Source organism: Seriola lalandi, unplaced genomic scaffold, assembly GCF_002814215.2.
Source record: "Seriola lalandi dorsalis isolate HSWRI2012SDOR001 ecotype SW California unplaced genomic scaffold, Sedor1 jcf7180002053214, whole genome shotgun sequence".
Lineage (NCBI taxonomy): Eukaryota > Metazoa > Chordata > Actinopteri > Carangiformes > Carangidae > Seriola > Seriola lalandi.
Window position 1 is genome coordinate 39,406 of NW_019523767.1, and position 5,872 is coordinate 45,277.

Sequence of the window (5,872 nt, forward strand, 5' to 3'; positions counted from 1 at the left end):
ATGACTTAGGAGATTCTTTGATTATTGATTTTAGTGTTAACTTTGTTTTCTTCTGTTGTTTGTATTGAAAACAAACAATAAACAACAGTAATGTTTGTAAACGGAGCTCGATCTCACTGGAACTTATCACATATTTTTATGAAAACACAAACGTGTTGGACTCAGTGAACCAGTCAAGTCTTTCTGTATTTAATGAAATAAAAAACAAAAGAGAACAAAGTACAATCACCGCAATGATGCATCCTCCAGGACGTGCTGCAGCGTCCACCTGCGCTCTTTGTTCAGCCCATGTGCAGGTGAGTAACAGCAACACAGATCGATAACATGCAGAGAAAACACGAAGCAAAAATACAATTCTGCTACGTCTGCAAGGAAACACTTAAATACACCATTCGCTCCATCTTCCTCATGTGCCACCGCCCAGATACACAAGCTCATCTTCATCAGCTCGGCCTGTCGTGTCCGACAGCAGCCGCTCATGTGCGAGAAGTCAGTGTCAGTTTTCTATAAGTCCAGCTGATCACAGCACTACAGTCACAGAGATGGTTCCAGATCCAGAGCTATTTTAAATAGTGAATCTATGAACTTATATAGAGTCTTTCTAGTCTCATAGACCATTCAAAGAGCTTTACACTGCAGGCCACATTCACACATTCACACATTCACACATTCACTCAGCGCTTTGCCTCTGCACATGAGTTCTGTCTCTGAGCGTCACTCAGGTTTCAGGTGGTTTCACTTTCACTAACCGTCTGAAATTCTCTGGAACACTGACCCACACCAGAACCACATTTATTTATTATTCATTTATTCATTTTGATAAAAATATGAAATTATAGAAAAGATAATATGAAAGATCATTTTTATACATAATTTGAGATGAATTTTTTTATTAGTATACAGATTAATCCTGTCAGAATCTACTGGATTTCACACTTGATTTGAAATCAGTGATTTAGAAAAATAGGATTGTGACGACATGATCTCATCTCAAGGTCCACTTACTAGCTTTTACTACAGCTTTCAACCACTTGTTGTCATGGAGACGGCCTAGTTGTCACCATGCTGTCACCCTGTACCACAAACAGCTGAGCTGTGTCCATGACAACAGACCATGAGATGTGGTCAGAAGCCTCGCAATAACTAAAACAAGTAAGGGGATCTTGAGTTGATTTGTTTCCGAGGTTGCGAATGAACTTTGACACTCGAAGGTGATAGGATTGATTATTGATTGTGGACAGAAGGTTATCGGTCATGGAGGATGGTTTGTACAGTATGTGCATGTAGCTGCTGCGTGATGTTTGATGTTGGACTTTCTGTTTTGAGAGGAGAGTTATAAAAGACTGACAGTGACGGACTGTTAATGAATGTGCAATGAAGAGTATAAAATATTTAATCACAGAGCAAATGACTGGATGAACATATGAGTCAAGATGATAGAAGGAGGTGGATGTTAAAGTTTGTCCGACTGTAACTCACACGTTTCTCCAGATTCAGTTTCTACTGGAGAAAAACACTGATCCATCAAACTGAGCTGCATTTAGATGAGACGTGTCTCGGAGGAAGAAGAAGCGATGTCGGCTCTCTGTGTGTAATTCCACTGAAAAGATATTTCAGCACTTTGGGGGGCGAAGTGGAGGGAGGTGGGGGTAAATTAATCTCACAGCAGGACAGGTTTGCTTACCTTGTCTCTGATTTATGCTGCAATTTGTCCCGCGTGCCCGGTTTTCATATCTGAGCAGATCGTACCTGAGCGGCAACAGAAAAGCTTTTCCACACATCACTAATTTCCATTTAAGTTGTTCTTTTAGCAGCAGAAATCTTCAGCAGGGTTTGACGTCACTCCTCCATGTTGTCTGGCTCAGTGGAGGTTTTCTCTGAAACAGACACAGACAAAAGCCTTGCAGTTTATTTGGAGTGAATCAATTGAGAGCAATCTTTCAGTATCAAACAAAGTTTTTCTTTTTTCTTTTGAAACATTGATTGTGTCTTTTCTTTCTGTTCTGCTCCGTCAGAATCAACATTTGTATATTTCTAACTGAGGAACGCTTCGACGTCTGTGTGGAGGCTTCACTCGTCTCCCATGTTCAATTACCACAAAGTCTCAAAGGTATTTTTCCCTCCAGTGATTTGGTGTGTTTATTGTTGCGTTCAAGTGCATTTAGGCATCGAGTGCGTTAATGTTTCTGACTGAAGTGACGTTCGATATTTGCCAGATCAAGTCACTTTTTACAGAACTTGTGAAATGAACAGTTTTCTGTCTCTTTCTCTTTCCTGTTTCCTGTTTCTCTGGAGAATCTGAGCAGTTTTCATACAGGAACCACTTTCTGCTGAGGAAATAGTTCTTGTGAAAACTGATGCGGATAATCTGAAGTAAATGGAGGGAACACTGACTCTGGAAAGAAATTTTATACATGTAATTATTTTTTCACTGCAGTGAACGACACACATGAAAATCTCTCCCGCCTCAAAACTTGACACTTAAGAAATAGTTTGAGAATTCAGATGAACCAGTTTTTAACAAGCAGTTCTCAGAATACTGTTTAATATTTGCATGATTTCTGTGATCAGGCTGGGAGACGTTTGCTGTACACTGCAGCTCTGTAGGTTCAGCGTGTGTCAGCTGACTCACGAGCTCGTCGGCGACTCGTCGTGACAACATGTCGTCTCTGAGCTGGAGCCAAAAACAATCACACGACATGTGATTGTTTTATTTAATCAGAAACTCTTTGGTTTTCAACATGAAGCAGAACGTAAGGAAGTACAGATTTAAAATAGCCATCTCTGAATATGTTCTCTTACTGAGGCGGAGGCTGCTTTAATGAAGACGTGTGCTTTTGAGTGAAAATCATGATGAAACATTTCAGGTGGAAAATCCAGAAAGAAGCAAAAAGAAAAAAAGAAGAAGGACTCTTTGTTCGTCTCCGACCCGTGTGTTCTCCGGGGTGAATCACGCCGCCTGTCATTCACATCAGATTGAACTGATTCAAATCTGCATCACGAACAAACACGAGGCAAGTGATGCAAAAATACATCTGCTTACAAACACTACACACTTTGTTTCTCCTCCTCTACACTGAGAAATAATGAGCTGAGCGGGAAACTTCACAGACCTCATTCAGTCCCGGGTTCCCGCCTTTAGATCCCTTGTAATGCAGATGACAACACGGCGTTCTTCCTCACTCTGATCTTCATCCTCCTGCAGCATAATTGCAAAAAAAAAAAAAATATATATATATATATATATACATATTTTATTTTTTATTTATTTTTTTATTTTATTTTATCATTTCAACCATGTTAAGGTGACTTCCTCTTCTGCATCTATTAACTCTTCTCCGTGTTGATTTCTGTCACGTTTATGGGAATAATTAGCTATTAGCTAATTAGACTTAGTGTTTTATCTCAGAGATGTCGACGAGCTGCATCTTGATGCAACAGCTCCTCTGGTCACAGTCTGACACGAGTCGCCCTGAAAGATTCGTTTCAGGTTGTTATTTTGTTCTGTGACAGTCGCTCTGTCTGTAGATTGTGACACGTTTCACCACTTGTAGAAAAACATTCTCCTGATTCTATAAAATCGTGGCTTCACTGAGGAGAAGACAGACGAGGGATTCGCTTCATATTTTCAAATCGCCATCAAATCATTAATAACACGTCCAAAGCCGTTTGTTTGTGTTCAGATTGGTTAAATGTCTTAAATTTGAATGGTGCCTTCAGAAAATCTAAGTTGCTTGTATCACACCGACAGAATGAGGTCTTAAAATTTGATGACACCAATCAGACCTTTAATGTTTCATTTAGATCTTCACACATCTGCACACGGCAATCTTGGTACAACAACCTTCAGGTTTTTGTATGAGGTAGAAATAAGTGGAACCCACATCATTTTAAAGCTGCAGTATTTTTATGTTAATGAAGTCAATGAATTAAAGTTGTTCCAAATGTTTCCATCAATTCTCAAACCAGACAAATCTGTGATTTCAATCGTGGTAACAATCACATCCTGTATGATCATGTGTCGGTGTGTTTGTCTGACAGAAGCTCAGCATTGACTTTTATTTAGTTTTAAGCCACAGACACTTTTTCCACCTCAGTGGTTTTCAGCTCGTTATTTGAACCAGATGATTTTAGTCGTCGGACGTTTGGATCTTTATCAGAGAAACAAGCTGCTCAGCTGCAGCTGCTGGAGACGTCCTGTGTCTCTGAAGAGCGTCGCTGAATCTCTGATGTTTAAATCAAACTGTTTTATTCAGAGTTTCTCCTGGTTTAATCCCCTGGTGTGTTTGTTGTGGAGAGGAGGAAACCTCTGTGGATAATCCAGCTGCTGGTAAAAACCTGCTGAACGTCTGGTTCATGAGTTATCAGAGAAACAAAGGTAAACAGTCTCAGTTTCCAGCTGCTCCATATCTGGTTAGCATGCTAACTTCAGTAGAAGAAAAGACGTGATAGAGTTAACATTGGTGCTGGTTTCCACAGCTGGATTCAGCTCTTGGTGAGTAAAGGAATGGAGTTTGATGCTGAACTCACAACATTTCTATACACTGGTGAGTAACCAGCTGCTAATGCTAATGTTAGCTATGTAGGCTAACAATAGCAAAACCTTTGAATAGCTCCTTTAATGTTTTGGTTTTCAGCCACAAGCAACAGTGTAAAAGCTGTGATAAAACTTGTGTATGCTAGCTGTCCACCACCAAAGGCTAGATAGACCAAGTTAGCATCTAGCTGGTGATCACAGTGGAGCATTTAGCAGCAACAACCAGATATTTTTCTCAGTAAAAAACTGCTAAAAGTAACAGAAAACCAAGTGAACGCTAATGCTGCTCCATGTGTAGCTTAATGTTTAGCCTGTTTGCTAACATCCTGGCCATGGGAACTTTATAAGTCAAAGATAATATGTCATTGGTGTTTTTACAGCTTGTTGTTCTTCAGAATAAACATCAGTTAATGCTGCATTAAAGTCATCAAGTGTTTTTCTCTACATTTGAAAGCATGTAACTGCGACCAGACATCATTCTTACTGACTGTTTGATGATACTGTGAATATTGTGAAGCTGCCACTTTCAGCTGCTGCGTCTCATTCACAGCCAAGGCTGCAGGTCGGTGTGTGATTACACCTGAATGAGATTCACACTGTATATACACTTCAGACACAACCCTGCCACCTACACACACACACAGCACATGAGTGTGTGTGTGTGTGTGTGTGTGTGTGTGTGGTGATGTCATCAGCAGGGCGAAGCATCAGGTTGGATCAAAGCACTGAGCACTTGATCCCTCTCAAAAAAGCCACATACTTTCATTCATTCTACATTTATATATGATTTTCTTTAATTTCTTTAATTTAATTTAAACATACATGTCTATCTTTTATGTTTACATATATAATATTAACATATATTAACAGGCTTTGGGACGGATATATATTTGTACATATATGTCTACAATATAAACGTACATGTTTGTATCAGCGAGGTGTTATACAGCCTGATGGCAGTGGAATATATAAATATATAATATATTGAATATCAATATATGAAGCTGTTCCACAGGTTTCATATGTAATTATTTTACATACACAGGCTTTATATACATGTATGTGCATGTCATGTTAATTCATATGCACATAGATTTCATATATTCAATACTTATTACTGCAGTCAGTCAGTCAACAGTCAGTCAGTCAGTCAGTCAGTCAGACAGTCAGTCAGTATATAATATAGTAAAGAAAGAAATAACAGCTGCTATGATGTGGTGCTATGTAAATAAAATTGACTTGACTTGGTTGTGTGTGTGTGTGTGTGTGTGTGTTCAAGGACCTCAGTTTATTTTATTCAGTCTGGAATGAATAAAAACATGTCAGCCCCCCCCC